This window comes from Syngnathus floridae, chromosome 10 (assembly GCF_059516105.1).
Source record: "Syngnathus floridae isolate MCC-2025c chromosome 10, RoL_Sflo_1.0, whole genome shotgun sequence".
NCBI classification, from domain to species: Eukaryota; Metazoa; Chordata; class Actinopteri; order Syngnathiformes; family Syngnathidae; genus Syngnathus; species Syngnathus floridae.
This window is the reverse complement of record NC_142422.1, coordinates 9,449,036-9,468,355: the sequence shown is the minus strand read 5'-3', so window position 1 is coordinate 9,468,355 and position 19,320 is coordinate 9,449,036. Positions and strand designations below refer to the sequence as shown.

General features: G+C 40.4%; 1 long non-coding RNA gene across 1 annotated transcript; it reads right to left on the bottom strand.

Annotated features, from left to right (window-relative positions):
• Positions 1–11,819: 11,819 nt before the first annotated feature.
• Positions 11,820–12,372, bottom strand: LOC148392294 (uncharacterized). The gene is made up of 3 exons (XR_015860720.1): positions 12,238–12,372; positions 12,046–12,123; positions 11,820–11,966 (listed from the first exon to the last, which is right to left on the bottom strand). It is a non-coding gene; the product is annotated as an uncharacterized LOC148392294 (long non-coding RNA).
• Positions 12,373–19,320: the final 6,948 nt, after the last annotated feature.

The window sequence follows — 19,320 nt, the reverse complement described above, 5'->3', positions numbered from 1 at the left end:
ATTTAATGCACAAGAAATGGAAATATTGGAAATGGAAAAAATGACAAAACCGCTAGCACATATCTTGCAGCTGTCTTCACATCTAAACGCTTGTTCACGCTTGCTCTCCTACAAACCTGTCAACTTGGTTTGAGCAGCTCTAATTTCCACGCACAAATGTATTTGTGTGATTCACATTTAACTTCTCATTTACTTTTATGTGACGGAACACTGTAGTTATACTAACGATGCGATCACCAGATCTCAGAACAATACAAGCTGCAAATGTTAAAATTATGCTTGTTTGTTAGCACCATTCCGCGCTTACCGTATTTTCCGCACTATAAGGCGCACCTAAAAACCTCAAATTTTCTCAAAAGCCGACAGTGCGCTTTATAATCCTGTGTGCTTTATATATGGACAAATATGGATTCATGGATGAGGACTAATTTATTAAAGTAAGCTTTACATGTTTATTTTGTGTGTTGGGTGATATTAACGTTTGAGCAATGTTGAGTTATTGATATATTGTTATTGTTTTCATTATTTCGAGTGTTACTATATTGTGATTGCATTAACGTTTGAGCAAGATTGAGTTATTTATTCTATGCGCTTTATAATCCTGTGCGCTTTATAATCCGGTGTGCCTCATACTATATGGACAAAGATTTAAAATAGGCCATTCATTGAAGGTGCGCTTTATAATCCGGTGCGCCTTATAGTGCGAAAAATACAGTAATTTAAATTTATCCCTTGCTCCTCTGCAGTGTTGCCATCTTGGTCAAATATACTTAATATTACCTTCTGTTGTGAAATCAGTCAGTGTGTGTAACCGTCTTAATGTCAGCATTTACATAATGGTGTCATTTGGGGTGAATAATGAACCCTGATGTGCATCAGTTCTGTGATCAACATTACATTCATAAGGATTGCAATTTCACCAAACTACCCTATTCATCTTTCACAGAGCCCTTAAAAAAATAAAGCGAAATGATACTGAATATACAAGAACCTGAGTGTAACCCAACCCTAATTATCACTGACCACTATAATGCATGGAATTCGTTTTCAATGTAGGAAGCAATTAGTAAGTCTTCGGTTGTGCACCCTAATCAGAACTGTCTTGCATATAGTTATGTGCTTTTCGGTGGGATTCTCTGTGTATTTTCTTTCTCTCTTTTTGTAACCAATAAACTGTTTGACTAGCAGATGTTTTGTATCCATCCACACATACAGTTGCACGTTCGCTGTAATCTGAGTTTATGTGAGTGTGCTAAAAAAAAATAGGATGTACGTACGTACACTCAACTGCATGCATAACACATTAAAGGTTACGACTGTAATGCTCTCATTAATAGAAAGAATGTACACACACTTTCACTTTGTTGAACTCTTGGAACAGCATTGACAAGTGCATGAAATACCAGCAGTCAGAAGATGTTTCAGGTTTAAGAAGAATTCAACATGTATTTAGATGAGACATTGCAAGTTAATAGCAATGTTAACCTTCCCTTTGTGATTCTTTTCCTGATGTACTCAACTTTTGGAACATAATCAGCTAAGCTTTAGTTTTAGATCTTTAATAAAGTGGTTTTGATGTTAGGACGAAATAGCGATTTAAAAAACTAAGACTAAAGCTATGCTTGTAAAATGAACACACTACAAATAATGAGCAGAATAAAATTTGATGTATGAAAAATAGATCATTTGTCAAGGTTTATACTAAGGAGCAATTAAGACTTATCAGTCAGGCGGCACTTTTTCCCAAAATCCAAAATGCTATTGTTTTGAACATGAACATCCTTGAGTCCAGATGCCGTTTCAGCTTTTCTCCAAAAATGAGCCGGAATATGATTAGTCACACTTGACCCTGGATGAACACAAATCTTCATACAAAGCCTTGTGGGTCTTCACTTGTGGTGCTTAGGCTTTCTTCAGTCCTCAACTTTTATCCCATAAAAACAATCAATATTCTGCTGAAAAACAACTGTAACAGCTGTTCAAATATATATTTCAGTCCATTGAGAAACCAAAAATCGCACTTTTGTTTTTCATGTTCAGGCCTGTAACTTACAACCATCTAGAGAATATGGCTGGCCAGTGGATCAGTCTCTCACGAATTTTTATTTTATTAAACAAATGCTAGGAGAAGCTGTTGAAGTGCAGTGAATGCACCAGACTGTCAGCAGCAGTACAATGTGGCTATCCCACCGGCAGTCCAGAGGAACATTAAGCAGAACAAAATATCCTTGTAATCTTTGAGGAAGATCCAATCAGAACAAGAGGGGCGGTACATACAGTAAAACAGGGTGAGGATGAAGAACATATTTGGTTTTTGGCTGAAGGTGTAATGGCCTAAGACACAGCCAATTAACTCCCATTCCAACTCAAACATGGGGATGTTTAATCCTCTATCAAGTCACAGGAAGCAAACTAGCCTCTATATCATGTAATGCTATCTAATCATCAAGGGCTGATGAGTTATACTCAACATTTGCCACATCTCAACTTCAATAATATCTTGAAGTTGACTTTGATTTATTTAATTAATTGTAATTGAGCTATAATCGCAATAAGACGGCAACACGTGATTTTTTCAGATTCACTTGTTTGGTGTGAACACATACCGAGCTCTGTTACAGAGGTTACAATCCAAGTAACACCCTCGGTTATAGGAGAGTATGTGCAGTGTCTTAAAATGTATCAATATTTCATTTAGTGTGAACATGTACGTAAAGGTACCAGCACCATATATTATTTGCAGCTGTGTGTAAAAACTCAAAAGGATCTTATGAAGTTAAGGAAACTCCATAACTTCATATTGACTTCATGATTGACACCGTTCTCTATAGGATTTAGGTTAACCATTAGCTCATTTTTGGTTAAATCCGCAGTACCGCTCTGTGACCCTGTTCCTGGCTGGGCTGATTGGAGATGAAAGGTGAAGACGAGGGCAAATCGGTTATCAAGTCAGAAACGCTCATCGTCAACTTCCCACTGTGATATTACTGCGCACACACAGACACACAAGCACACACACACACACACACGCACACACACACACACATACCACTAACTTGTGATGAGTCTTTCAAGTTTGCACTTGCTGCACGGCTATTCATGCTGAAGTGTGTGGGTGTGTGTGCGTGCGTGCGTGCGTGTGTGGATGAGGGTTAGGTGTTTTTAATTATTGTTTTTTAAATCAATGAAGTGATTTGTTTCCTATTTTTAAACTAGTTCTCATTGGCTGATCTAGAGAATGGTTAACCAAGGCCTCATACATACTTCATGTGTCACTTTAGAGTCTGCTACAAAATGGAAGGTTAGCAAGAGAATATGGAGTTATATGTTTACAGCATATCACCTATTCTGGAAACACAAAGCCAATTATACGAAACATTGAACCATTCCACTTGCTGGTAACGTAGTTATAGTTAAAGCTAGATGCACATGCACACTGGAAAGTAGAAATCGTACTTCAGTTGAAGTTTGTCACTGTGCTCAGAGTTCGACAGGGCTTGAGTTTTGTTGTCTGGTTCGTGAATAAGTTGTTCAAACCAATAAATGTTTTGAGTAAACCCAGTGAATAGAATTACTTCATGAACTGATTTGTTCCTTTCCAGTTCAGTTGAGCTCATCCATGTGCATGTACCGCATGAAACCCATTCATACTATAACTTATTGGGGTGGCTAAAATTGTTTGAGGCTCTATTGTAATTATTTTTATTCGTTACATTTAGTATGCTTTGGTTCTAGCTCCGGCCCTCCTGTGTAGAGAAGTTTGCGTGTTCTCCTGTTCTTGCGACAATTCATATATGTTAATGTCTGGATAAATGTGACCCACAGAAACTACAGATGGTTAAACATGGGACTGATGAGGGACAATTGATTTAAGTCAGAGAAAGGAAAGCTGATAAACAGGGGGAGAATGGGGGGGGGGGTCAGAGTATGATAGCCTCTTGACTTTAAAAACCCACTGCTCCACACCCATAAAATAACCATGCCAACATTTCTCACACAGAAATGTTATCTTTTCCTACAGTCCAAGTATTTTCATATGCTGATGTTGCTAAGATACGTTAGTATTTGTTTTGCTCTCGTACTGTGTCTAAAGTGCCATTTTCTGTACGTTCCACCTGATGGGCTGTAAAGTTACAATCCTCTTGGTGCTAGTTTTCTTAGTCGTTGAAATGACCAATCCCATTTCACAGCTCATACTTTATCAATGTGCTTGTGCGGGATTTAATTGCGTTGCAGAAAACCAGTTTTATGCTTCCAGCTTGTTAAATAAAAAGTGGTGTTTTACTTTACCGCTTTTTTTGTCAAGTGAATTGCATCATGAGGGAAAAATCAACATACCATAATGGACGAGGGCAAAACTTTTGCATCCATCCATCCATCCGTCCTTTTAGCCATTCGTGTATCTGGCAATTAATTTCGTCTATTTATCCATCTTTACATCGATGGTTATAAATTTATCCTTACTTAGTGTACATACATACTATATCCTTACAATAATCAAGCAATCCAACTGGATGTATCTTCTCAGCTCCCCTTCATTTTTTTCTGAACCAATTGATTTTAGTCCTGAACAAACTGATACCAAATATTTGAGATTGACTATTTAGTGTTCCTTATTGTTTTGTCTGTGCTTTCAATCTGTAATATTTTCTTGGCTAAAATCCATTGAAAAGATTATACCTCAAACTTTTCTCAGGAAATGTAAAGATTGAGCTTTATTTGTGATACTTGAAGTAGTCAAAAGCCTAGCAGTGAGTGAATCTTCAAAACAGGAACTTGTATGAAAACAGCAGAGTGCTTTCCTGCTACCCAGTCTTACACCATCCTCCATAAACCAGAAAGTAGCCTGCTGACCAAACAAACACAACAAAACTTTGTTAAATCTATTTTTAATATTTATTGTTTATTGTATATTTAATTTTTACTTAACTAATCAAAGATGGTACCTTTCCATTCCATAAACAGTCCATCTGCAACATATTAAGCCATCCACCAACAACAGGTAAGTGAAGGTCCAACAAACACGAATATGATGCTGAACGTTTCTCTCATAACACGTCATCCTCTGTGAAAGTCAAAGCTGTTTGTACTCAATAGACAATATACTTGCTATTCAATATACTGTTAATTTGATGTCTTAACATGTGATTCCTATTAGATGTGGAGAGTACTACAGCCACAATAATGTTAAGCCTCTTGTGTCTGCACAGCAATTATAATCTACAAAGAAGTTGGTAGTCTTACAGTTCCTGAAGTCTTGAAGGCTTTGGTGGATTTTAACAGTGAGTAAGTGGCTCCTCAACTGGAAAAACATTGGCTTATATTTGTAAAGACCTAATGAAGCATTAGTTCACACTGCCTCTGCCCCCATTACACTCCCCAGGTCTTTCCCAGATGTCAAGTCTCGTGGTGGAATGAACAGTTGAGTTGGACAGATAGTTAATATGTTTAATCCATTATCTCTTTTGTAACCTGTTGCTCTTGAGCTGCTCGCCATAAGCTGAATCTTTTTGTGCGCTCCATTGATGGGTATCTTCCACAACAGTTGTTGGAAACGGTGTTGAACTGCTTAGTCCAACAACAGGTTTCCTCCGACCTCTAATCCATGCTGGGCAGGAGACCCCCCTCTTACCCTTTTGACCCTTCCCTCAGTCAGAATTCAACTCCACTCCTCCTCCGTGGTGGTGGCAGTCGATGGGCCGGTGAGATAAGCTGGGGAGGAATTCCCGTCTGGGTGTTCTTGGGACTGACCTGGGTGGTAGAGCAGCGGCAATGAAAATCACTCAGCACTCTTTTCGCTGAGAAGCCTTGACTAAAAGTTATGTCGCTTTTCGTCTATTTGTTTATCTCCATCTTCTGCGTCTCTACGGCAGGTTTTTCCCATCTCTGGCAATGCAAGCACAGTTTTGAATTTGTATGTATGAACTTTTCACAACCTCTCACATGGGATAAGACAGGCTTAAAAAGTCTTGTTTTGCATGAATCGAGAAACAAGACTTAAGATGAAAAAGAGCTCGAAAATAGCACCAAGAATGTGATCTAATGCAAATCCGATTTCATAGATTTATGAGGAATTAGACGATGAGCTTTACCATTTTATTTGACAAAAATACAATATTGTTACATACAGATCAGTGACCTTTGGCAATACTATTAGTTTTTGTTATTGGAATAATACTCTTATTGTTTTCTCAAAGAAAACAACAAACGACATTCACAGCTACATGGTGTGTCAAATCAGCCATATCTAACCACACGTCTGGCACTTCTTCAGAATCCCAAGGTCCATGTTGGGGAGGTGGGTTGCATGGGAAAGAATGCAAAGGATCTAGAATGGCCTGGGTTAGGCAACGGTCTGGCCATTGTGCCCCAGGAGAAGGTAATTAGGAAGTGAAACCTTGACCAGTTGACCGAAGGCTTTGTTTGTGGGCTGAGAGAAATACTTTTGAAAACTTTTTAACTTTCTTGCTGGGGCAACCTCAACCCCCTCCTCCAGAAGAACACTGGGTAAGCATGTAATTTTATGAAAATGTGAAGAAGGGAAAATGAAAACTTGAAGACAACTCTCCTCAATATGCTCTTTGACAAGTGTGAAATACACAAAATACAGTATCTTCATACCAAATATGTCACTTCTAATTTAAAATGAACTGCAGTTCCAGTAAATCATATTTATTTGCTTTCATAACTTGTTAATACTATATGAGAAAAATCCAGGTAATTATGCTAATATTGCACAAATCCTGGCCTTGATTCCCGGTACTGCTGAACCACCTCTTCTTAAGCACTGCAGCTGCAGTGAAAGCTTCTTGCCAGCCTGTAATCAACATGTTGTTTTCCTGTGCTGCTTGTTTGCTCTCCAGCATTAAAACACCACAGGAGCCAAACAAGCAGCATCTGGTGAGGTTGTTCAGTACCCAAAGCCCACGTTTATCTGGTCCCTGCCAACCCCAGCTTTTACCTCTCAGTTCCTAATGTGGCAGCAAAATAACGGACAGAGCTTTGGAACCCTCTCATTCGGGTAATTATCATGATCAATGTGATCATGATTATTTTCACCACAGTCCAGTAGGAGGTCACTGCATGCTTTTTGGACGGCTGCTCTATGAGCTCCCCAAAGGATTTGGCTGGACTGTACTTTATAATGTACAGTACTTTTCAAGTGTTAATTGATGAAATACCTTTACTCTTGACATACCCATTTGGCATTGATAAAAATAAAATTGCCCCCGGTGCTGATGAACAATGCTTAATTCTACTGCATACTGTAAAGACTGCTAATAGCCTTGCTTTAAAAAACAATGATCTACAACAATGCGGTATAACGTAACAAATTTACTTTTAGGCTAAGAATACTGACACATCTACCAAAAGCAAAATGTAAACACGAACCACACAGAATTTTGAAGAGCAATGCCTTAAAACTGGGAAGTCCTTGAACACCACAAAAATATTTCTCGATGATCATATCTGAGTATTAGCCTTTCAGTGAGTCTATAAAACACCAAAAACATCCTTCTGAACCGCTTTTCCCCACGAGGGTGGTGGGCGTGCTGGAGCCCTGAACTGGTCGCCTCCCAATCGCACTCACACTCACACTTTTGGACAATATTGGATGGTCAGTTGGCCTACCAATTATATTTTTGAAATGTAGGAGGAAACCGGAGTACCTGGAGGAAACCCACGCAGCAATGGGGAGAACATGCAAACTCCACACAGGTAGACCGGGGCCGGAATCGATCGACAACCTCCACACAGTGAGATGGACGTGCTAAAGTTGACCACTGTGCCGCCCCAAAACCAAAACAGGAATGGCTATTACCATTCTGTTGTCAGCCTTATGTGGAGCGAGTGTCTGAACATAGCGGTTTCAACCAAATCTCAGGAGCATGTTAGCTTTCTCTCCATGTTTAATACAAAAGTCAACATCATTGAACGCAACTCAATATTTATAATGTTGGATTTATGCAGCATAGTTGAAATAACACAATAGATTTTTTCTCCAATGAGGCATAGTTTAAATATGCACAATAAAAATGTATCTATTTTGGTAGACTTGCACCCATGCAGAAAACCTTCCTATTCCTGATGGCACAAGTCTAGTCTTGCATGTTTGCAACTTTATCACTCAAAAAAAATGAACATTTTAGCTAAGAGTGTCAACCCAGCCCAACAAGTTAAAAACAACACACATTATTGCTCCTCAAAATCTTTAATGTTCCATTGAATTCCAATGTACTCTAGGGACAATACGACCCCTGAAGGATCAACTGTACCTTGGCTGGTGTGCCTCAACACATCTCAGTGTTTTGGAAAGAACTACATCACCTACTTGAGTTGGTTAGTCTTAACATCACTCAGTTTTTATGAACTCGTCAGGGAAAATCTGTGGCTTGACGAGAAGTTTAGACCGCTGTCGTACTTTGCTTTTGTCTTCAAGCACAGGTGTCACAAACAGGCTATTCTAAGTAAATGAAGTCAAATGATCCCTCTTGACTTTCTCCTGGTGACTAGAACGCTGGAATAGGATTCGCTCACTCCTAAATGCAGGGATGCAAGTTTTTATTTAGCTGACAGAAGAGTTGGAAAACTCCATAGGACATTTGCACAATGCCAGTTTTATGTCATTCTTAATGAGAGTTGAGGAGACAGAGGCATGACATTTTTATGGGGTTGGTACTTGTGATCACAATTGTGTACATTTGTGTGGTAAATCATGCCAAACATATAAACACCAGTAACCTGCACACAAGCACACTGTAAACGCACTCCTCAAGCAACATAACACACAGAGTCAAGTACACTTATTGTTGCTTTTGTGTGTTTGTATATGTACATGCATATGGTGAGTGCCAAGTGTTTGATGAAGTCATCAGTTTAAGTAAACTCCAGATGGCCGGTAAGAAACTAAAACAAGTGCCTTCTGCAGAAATCTCACTTCTGCTCAGTTTCTCCAGTCTTTATCACCCTGTATTACCCCCCCCCCCCCCCCCCCCCCCCCCAAACACACACACTTCCCCACCCCCCCTTCTTTTATTTGGCACAGCCAAGAGCTGGAGCTCTCGGAACATTAATGTCATTAGTTAAATGTTTCAGAAGAGGCAGCCAAGCACAATGCATTACACCAGCACTACATGGCCATCAAAGAGCAACAATCAGTGCTGGCCTACAAGGTAAACTAGATAACACAGTACAATGCGTTTGCCACATTCTAAGTTAATATACAGTTTAATCATGATGCTGTCATATTGGGTAATGTATTAGGTATTGTGAACATGTTTCGATCTGGTTAAAGGTGTAGCTCAAAAGGGATTCTAGTACTCGCAATTTTATGAAACTCAGTCTACTAAGTCATCTCCTTCACTTTTGTGTAACACTGCAATTTTGCTAAAATCAAACCGTAGCATTTATTTATTTATCTATTTATCTATTTATTTATTTATTAATCAACCTGGATTTGCCACCTCTGGCTGCATATTAACGTTCAAGGTCCTCGGGTTAACAAAAGGCTGTATCCAAATGTCAACACTATTCCCTATAAAATGTGCTGTGTAGGTGTCACACCATTTTGTAGAGGTGTCCGAAAAATGTAGTGGACTCAAAATTACTTACAATGTATTAGGATGAGGCAGAACGATGGTGAACTGGTTAGCACGGCCGCTTCACAGTGCAGAGGTTGTGGGTTTGATTCCAGCTCCGGCCTTCCTGTGGGGAGTTTGTATGATCTCCCCGTGCCTGTGTGGGTTTCCTCCAGGTGTTCCGGTTTCCTCCCTCATCCGAAAAACATGCATGGTTGGCCGATTGAGCACTCCAAATTGCGAGTAGTGTGTGTTGAAGCAAGAGTTTGTGCATGCACAGGGACCTTATATAATTTCCTACTAACTTGTCAAATACCACAAAAGTGTTTGAGTGTTCCAAATCTGATCCTGGATCCTCCACTGGTGAACATCATGATCAAATCCAAATGTTATGGGATCCAAGAACAAAGCTACCCAAGCCCTTTAAAAAGTATTTGTGCCTCCCACTTGTCACATGCACTTTTTACATAGCCCCAAATGGGTATTAAACAGATGTGTTTAAACAAATATGAACCATATGCAAGCAAATGTGAAATACTAAACTCATTAAATACAGGTCATCAAGTGGAAGGTTCTGCCTTGTGGAAATTATAGACAAAGACATACAGAGTGCCTACATGTTGGAGTCATGTGGCCCCAGAGAAAATGAAGTTCAACTTGATTTGTTGACTTAAATACTTGTGCGCGAGTAATCAAGTCGGTACTTTAGGGAAAGATCGTCAACGGATACAACGAGAGCTGAATGTACAAATGAAGGGACCTATTAGTAATCCAAATGATATTTTGTGTGTGTGTGTCTGTGTGTGATTGTGTGTTTTACGAAGTAACCAACAATTTTGTTGTACCTGCTACAATGACAAAGAACATTTCTTTATTCTCCTTTTTTTTTTTCCAAGTCTGACACTGCCACTGATGCAGATCTTTCACTTTCATGTGGGTTTAATACATTGGACCTTACACATCACTTAAGTTGTGAGCCCCAGAAGAAAAACAGAACCAATCACCTTCGCCACTCGGTGCTGTAATTAAGGCCACAGCTGGCAGTTCCCATTACGCCATCAGAGTGAGCAGGCCGACCTCGCCCATAGTACCCCGACTCACCTCTCTGCCTCACGCCTTTTCCCCTCCTCAACACCTGTACATTGTAAAGAAGAAGCGTGTCAGCCAAAAAAAGCTCGCAGTGAACATTCTGATGACTTTGAGTGTTTGTTGCGAAACACTTTGGCATTAACACATCATCTCCTCCCGCCTTGGTGTACTACATATTCACATTCCACGGCGCCAACTGTTTTTGCCAAAGCCAGGTGGGGGGGAAAAAAAAAGTTCCAACGCATGTGGTTTTGGGTTTAGTAAAATTCATACCAGCCTTTTTATATCTGACAGGAAACAACATGGAATTGTGACATAATACAAAACAAGCAAGTGACTGGTACAAATGCGGCAGAGGTGACAAAGCATAGGGTGGTGGAATGTAAAATAAGGGGTCGTCACATCTGTGTCACCCTTTCATTTGTTTACTCTTGCGCTAACATTACAGAGCAAAAGCATAATGTTCGAGCAAGACTTTCAGTATTGTGCCGCCATTATGAATTTGTCCGCAGACTCCGCACCACACCTAAGGCAGGCCAGTCCCTTAAGGCAGAATCTCTTCTGGCCAAGATCAGCTGTCTGACCGCAAAGCAGCATGCTGTAAACAGTGGCCAGGTTGCTGCACAGACAACACACACGCACGCACGCACACACGCGCACACACACACGCAAGCGCACCGCAAGAATTATCAGTGAAATAACTCGCGTCCAGATGCATTCCTTTCAACTTTATTGAGGCATTAGAAAGCTTGAAACAAGATCAAGTAAAAACGGAACATTGCCGGCCAAATCCATTTCAAACGAGCCAGCACTCAGACCTCAGCCAATGCAGCCCAGTTCCCTCATAATCCACATAATCCCCTTGAGAGAGTGAACACCAAATTAAAAACTTTTTTTTTTGCCATGTTTCACCAATTGACCCAAAATGTCGTTCAGACCTCAGTTGCTTCGGCCTAAAAAAAAATGGATGTGATGATGCAAACAGAAAAACACAAACACTGACGAATGAAAACATCACCTCATTGGAGGAAGTAAACATGGGAAGTCTGACATAACGTTTGGTAGAAAAACAACACAAACATGTTTGTTGGTGGTGTTGAAATGATTTGCTAATAACGACAAGTTTCAACTTTTCCTGCTGTGGCCACTGCAGGTGCTCAAAATACAACATCGGCTGCAAGCCAAACGTGCACCCAGGTCACAGTTGTTATTACTCCAAGTGGCGCTGTCAAACTTAAAAATGACCGTGCATTTTGTTGCTCGCTCGCTCTTTGTTCAAGCGTGTTTGTTTAAGGGTTGCTGTCAAAACATGGAAAAAAAGACAAATGTGGTTAATTAAAAGAACATTTTTTGCAGGGGTAGTTTCTGGAATACATACCGCATTGTGAGGTCCGATGGGGCAATGCACCCTTCATGGTTGTTGCTCATATTGAATGTGATTCTTGCAACAGTGGCCCTTTAGCACATTACATAGTGTAATAATGGAAAGTACTTTCTTGACTTAATCAATTATAAATAATGTACTCCGGTGTGACAAGTCAGACATGCAGAAAGGCAAAACTTCACATACTTCAAATGAAGAAGCCGATGGAAAGACTGAGTCCCTGTGAGTCATGAAACTGGAACAAATTGGAGCGAGACACCCGGTGCGACTCCTAGTGTGAGCACACCTGCTGCACCTTCATGCGAGCCGCTGAATGTCCTCAGCATGTGTGTGTGAGAGAGTGATTCCTGCTCTGCCGTGTCAAAATGCAACATGTTCCAGCTGACTGCAATTAAACGGTAAAGTGGAAATACTTAGAGCTGATTTAGTTGTACATAAATTGTTAAAAATGTGTTCCACCGAAAAGCCACTTACCTCACCTCTCACCACCCTGAGCGGACACACTAATGCACTTATCTAACAGCGTTCACCAATTAAAAGTGCCTCTTTTAACCTGATGCTTTTTGGCAACACTAAAAGACGGTAGACCTTCGCCGAGGTTGAGCTCAACCTCATTGATGCAAACAGCAGGACTTGCGAAACAAAGAAGTAGATAGAGGCAGTAGATGTTTTTAATGGGTGTGGTCGTAGCATGGACTGGTTCCATCATGAGTAACAGAAAATAAATTAATCCCTGCTTTTTGAATCAGATTTATCTCGACGTGAAAGGTACATCTTGCACCCTTCAACAAGGTTTTAGTGAAATAGTTCTTGCATATTTTTATGTTTGGTGGAGAAAAGAACTGAAAAACCAATACGCTATCAATAAGAATAATAGTAATGCACAACAATGCATTATTCATACTCTTACCCATTCATACTGTTGTGGCGGTAAGCAACATAAGTAGTGCCCTGGGGAAGCCTGTTGAAAGCATGGCTGCTACAGCCCCTCCAACCACTCTCAACATTTATACACCAGTGTGAGTGGCACTGTTTTGCCCAAGGACACAACAACCCATGATTCACTCGGCAGAACGAAACCAAAACAGGTGACCTTCCGGTGACTGGACGTCTGCTCTACCACTGAGCCACAATCAATGCAGGAACAGGGCAGTGAGGTGAGGGGAGATCTTTTCCCAAAAAAATGTTTGTTTTTATCCAGTAAGACTATAATTCCCTGGGACATTGACACTCGAGAGCTTTATATCCTGTCCCTTGTTTCGAATCTGAAATCCCCTCCTCTCTGGCCATCCTTAAAATGGTTTGGTTGTAAAGATCTATTTGAGACTCCGTTGAGGGAAAGCATGCGAATACACACACAGCCAGAGTGACCAGAGCAACACGAGGAATGTAGCAAGTTGCGCCACATCCCAGCTGGACTGACAGTGAGACCTAGCGGTGTCCTCCTTTCCACCAGGGAGGATGAAAGGGCATCACTCATTTAAGGAACAGAAGGAACGCCCGGAATTAAGAGTAGGGGAAGCGCTCCAACAGGGGCTTGCAAAAAAGAGAGAGGGAGAGAGAACTTCAAAAACATGCCTGACGCAGCACCTGTGATCAATTACGATTGTCAAAATTAGAGAGTTGCTAACACATGCTGGTCTGTAATAATTCATAAAAAAGAGCAGCAAGAAGGAAGCTTGCAAGGTTCAATCAGATCCAGAAAAAGATAGATGTGTTCTGTGTATGTGTGTGTGAGTCTTTGTTCATTGTGGATGTGTGTGCAAAGTTAATACATAGGGCTCTAGTCCATACTCATGGACAGGACAGCTGCACCAGTATAAAAACTGACATACAATAAAACTGCCACCCCCAACACTCGCGAGTGTGCATATCCGGATGTTGTTTTTTAAAGTAGATTTTTTTTTTTAATAGTTTTGGTTTTTGTTCCACCTCCGGCCCTCCCTGTGTGGAGTTTGCATGTTCTCCCCGTGCCTGCGTAGGTTTTCTCCGGGCACTCCGGTTTCCTCGCACATCCCATAAACATGCTTGGTAGGCCAATTGAGCACTTCAAATCGCCCCTAGGTGCAAGCGTGACTGGTTGTTCGTCTCTGTGTGCCCTGCGATTGGCTGGCAACCGGTTCAGGGTGTCCCCCGCCTACTGCCCGATGACTGCTGGGATAGGTTCCTGCACGTCCACAACTCCTGTGGGGACAAGCAGTATAGAAAATTGATGGATGGATGGATGGACGGACGGACGGATGGACGAGCTTCCACCGTGCAAAGGACATATTCATTAAGCCAAACATAATATTTAACTTAAACATCTCTTATTTTATTTATCAACAAACACACTAAGTAAAAACATACTTTATGTTAGACTGCACATTATGTAATATGAAGTACATAAATATACCACCCAATGGGTGATATGACCAAGTGTACCCCATTGTGGACATTGTGGGTTGGTGGACTAATAAAAACCTGGAGTGGGGCCAACAAGCACCCAGGTGATTTATTTAGGAACCATGAAAACAACATTTTATGGTTACTATTGCGGATGATTTATCAATTGGCTGAGGTCAAACACTTATTCCCTGTGTGTATGGCCAGACAGAAAAAGAAATGCACAAAAGCTGCCAAATAATATGCTGGAAAACAGTCATCCTTGAGATTAGCTAAACTAAAATCTTAAGTGCTTTATGTAGACTGGTCGACAGGTAGAATCTTTCCTCCAACTCATTGACTCATTCATGCAGGAAAAAGAAGATGTTTGATGTGTTCATCCAAGGCCACATCTACCTGATAGCGGCCCATATCTCTCATTGTTTAAAATAAGAGGGAAACAAATGATCTTTAGGTTTTGGAAAAAATCATACAAGCGACGTGAACTGTATAGACAGAACTCCGTCAAATATAACAATGCCCTCCTGTTTCCCCCCATGCCCACAACACCCCCAGCTTTGTTCCATCTCCCCCATTCCCTGCCAGTTTCTGGGAAACTCCCAGCATGCTCTCTGTTCCACCAGGAAGCACAGGAAATTAATTTTGGGCTGTGTCAGAATGTGCACACAATTCCCAACAGTACATAATGCACTATTAAGGGGTTACGCCATTTTGTAGGGTTATCGGAATGTTCAAGGAGCATAAATTTTGGGCACTCAAATTTACCCACAATGCACTCGGAAACGTAGTGACCATTCTAAGGTTGAATGTAGACCACAATGCATTGCGAGTAGGAAAACAACATGCTGCAAGTACGAATATCTAAGCGGTATGCAGTAATTCATTATTTTAATTAATTCAAAAGATGTACAAGGGAAATTAAAAAAATCCAAACAGATATATGTATTTTTTATTCCCAACAAATAGTTGGAGATCTTAAATAAAAGGGTGTCCCAGGGATGAATGAGGAGTTTTGGTGCCCTAAAATTTAGGGGAAATGCAGAGGACAATGTTCATGTTTAAATCTATTACAATGTGTTTCGCTACATTGGGTGGGAGGAATCAAAAACAGCTGTGATCATGAAGTGCAATGCATATCATATACTGGCAAGTATTTCCAACTACCTTTGTTTCCCCTCTCTTGCGCTAACCAGTGGGGATTGAGCCCACAAACACTAACATAGACTGGAATGTCCCTGCACGTGTGTTTGTGTGAGCATTTTCTTGTGTGCACAGAGATAGCTGCATGGATGCCTTACCTCCCTCTCCTGACACAATAAGTCTCATACTCTGAATGGAGGGACAAACATTCCAGACATGCCACATGTCGGGGCTGCTGGCGAATCATTAAACTGTGGAAGAGAAACTGCAGGATACCCTCTTTCCCCTCCGTCCTCTCTAATTACCCTTATACCTTTAATTGATGTTGAACATGAAAGTTTTAACCCCAAGTAACGGAGGTTGAATGGAAAACTGCATGGCATTTAAAAGTGATTATTCTTGATGTCCTGACAATGACGTGAGATGAAATTATCTTCATTTTGTCTCTGTCTGTTAAAGACAGTGGGGGGGACACCACCATGGAAAACAGAAGAACAAAGTTTGTTTACTTAAGGGAAAAAAATCACTGCAATAAGGAAGGTGTATTAAAAATGGGTGACGTTTGGTATCTCAAAGCTTGCATGCCCTCAAGGCTCGCTCTAACGCTTTCCCGCCCCCCTTGAAAGCATGTCCGTCTAAGCGCCTGAGGTGTAACACCAAGGAGCCTATTGAGAGACAGGTGATGTGGAGAACAAAGAGAAGGATTCAGCAGCTCTGTGACACAGTGGGAAAGAGATGAGTGATTATTAAGCCCACCGAGTGCCTTGGCAGACCATTTAAAGTCAGTTTCCTTTGATTGTGACAGTGTAATTGTTTCACAGATACAATCACGTTGAGCACTTACCTGGGGCAGGGGAAACTGGACTTTCATTAAAGTGCAGGATCATCCCAGGCTGCTCTGTAATTGGGACCGTTGTCTTGTTGGGTGATGCTGTCATGTTCGTCCCGCTTTACTCTAAGGCCATCTTTAAGTGCCTTTTATTTGTGTTATGATTGTGTTGTGATGGCATGCATATATAGCGCTTTGACCCGAGACCAAGGATGGGCAACTTAAATGATGGAGAGGGCCACACGTTTTCACCTGTGCTTATGGGGGTTACATAGAAAACCATGTACTAAATGGACAAATGAAGTGCATATACATGTTTGTTTTTTTTAAATCGACCCACTACATCAAAGTATCATAAGTATATTTCATGCTTTCCAGCCTTCGGCAATGATATTTCTATGCAAAGGTCTAAACCAAACTTTATAAGAATTAATTTTGTGCATATTTTTTTACAAAAATCTAATCACTCAAAAAATAACATATTCTTCAAGTACCGTTTTTCCTGCATGTTACTCAAAATCTACCAAATTATTAGGTCTAACAGGCCACACTGCCCCTAAATAAGTAGGAGACAGCCCAAGCATTTTTTTCATCCATTTGTGCTAGTGCAACCAAGAAATATATATTGTTTATGTGTTGGTGTTGTTTTTGTATTGTTTTTTATAAAAAAGTTGTTTCTGACATAGTTCTGCTCCACATTTCGGAATCAAAAGACACTGAAACAACAGCAGCATAAACAGGACGTTATGATGACACAGGAAATAAAACACAACCTGCACTTAGTCTCGCCACTCGATTCATAACGGCGCCTCGTCATCATTAATATGTCTACTAATACACAGACAACACTGCCTACTGAAAATTACTTTACTAATTGTAGATATTTTAGGACAGCGCCACCTACATCAAGACACTTAACAGCACCGTGTTGTTACCTGCATAAACACTTAACTCAGGATTCACCATAAGACCTACCGATGTGTGAAGGTTTTTTTTTCCCACTTATATAGGTCCTGCAATTTATGTCTTGATACGGAGTTGCACTGTTTGGGGACCACTGCCATTAAGTAAACAAAAAATATATTTCATGCTTGTGCGTTGAAACGTCGGCGCAATGTAAATACTATATGAATACTTTTGTTATTGATTCATTCTTAATCTAATCATTATTAAAGCGTGAAAATGCAGTGCCTTGGATTTTGCAAAGTTAGCAGCCATCAATATAATTGTGAGATGCTTCATATGAAATAATCATTCAATGTATATTATATGACAAGGAACAATTCGCCTAATAAACCTAATGTGCCAGAGGGGACAAATCCTTGACTGGTCTCCAGTCAGATCACAAGTAGAAGGACACCCATCTGTTCTTTTTCACATTTAGCCTGTATTACTTAGACTTGGTTTTATGTTGTGTCGAAACTTGCACAGTAAAATGTGAATTGAAACGTTTCTTCAAGAATTTCTCAGTCATACAGTGAAAATCCAGCAGAAGTCAGTTTACCATGTGTGTTCATAAATCTTTTTCCAGCGCTCCTAAAATTTTAAGTTAGGGACTGCTGTGCTCTTAGTAAAAACTGTAGTCTGGAGCCCTGACTACACCCTCAAAACTTCTGGGTTAGAAATTGGAGCAACCCAGGAAGTCGGGCCAGTCACCAAAGTTTGGGTTGTTTGCAAGAAAAAACCCAACAACAACCTAGTTGTTGGTTCTCCTGAAGTCAGGTCAGTTTGACCCGTTTTTCCGGGTGTATCCAATTTTTCACCCTAATTGGGTTGTTTTTAACCCAGCATTTTTAAGGGTGTACCCACCTCATAGTATTGGGCAGTACAGGATAAATCTACAAGTGATGCATGAAAGCGCGCTACAAATGAAGTTTGTTTGTTTGTTTGTTTGTTTGTTTGTTTGTTTGTTTGTTTGTTTGTTTGTTTGATTGATTGATTGATTGATTGATTGATTGATTGATTGATTGATTGATTGATTGATTGATTGATTGATTGATTGATTGATTGATTGCAGTGGACAAAAAAACTGTTAGAATTCACTTTTGGAAAATACAGTTTAAATTGCTTTAATGCAATCATTCAGGTTTCTCAAGTGCACATAAGCATATTGAGTCACAAGATGTGAGAGTAAATCAAGCCAAGCAAACAAAGCAAAATAAACGAAAGTGGGAAGTCAACTCACTTAAATCTGCCCACCTTCCATAAAAAAAGTGAACCAGCCCTTGTGTTTGTTTTTTATTCAGCAGGCTGAAATGACACAGTCTGCTGGGTGCTCTATTGGCCATGTGGTCTGGGTCCACTGAGTGTGGCTGTGTGTCCAAGGATTGAGCTGATTTGATAATAAACCACAGGATAAAGAGAAAGTACAAGAGGATTGTATGTTTTCTTTTTTTTTTGGACAATGTTTGATTTACCCTTGCAGTGCCATTATGTTCAGGAGTCGAAGGTTGGCTAAGAACTATCTACAGGAACTTTAGAAGTGGCGACATAACCGCAGACACTATTTTGTAGCAATCCCTTTTTGGAGATAGGATTAGTTTGAGCCCCCTCACCCCACACAGCCAGATTTTCAATAAATACGCATATTTTTATGCAGGGTTGACTAAGCACTGCGGGTTGCTTCTTACAAACTCTGACTTCAACGGTGGGAAAAAAAGTTCCCACATCGCCAGACAACCCAGTGACCGACGGTACTGGATGCTAAATGCTATCTTGGTTGACAGTGAAACAGTAGAAAACAAGTCAGTCGTCTCACAATACACTGTTCCCAGTTCTCCAAGCCAACTGCTCCTTTTTTGTCTCAGTCCCAGCTGGGAAAGGAAGTGTGTATGCTTCACTCTCCCAAAGACTCTAATGATATTGTTGACTCACATTGTTTTTATTTCATCTCATGCATTGTGTGTGTTTGTATG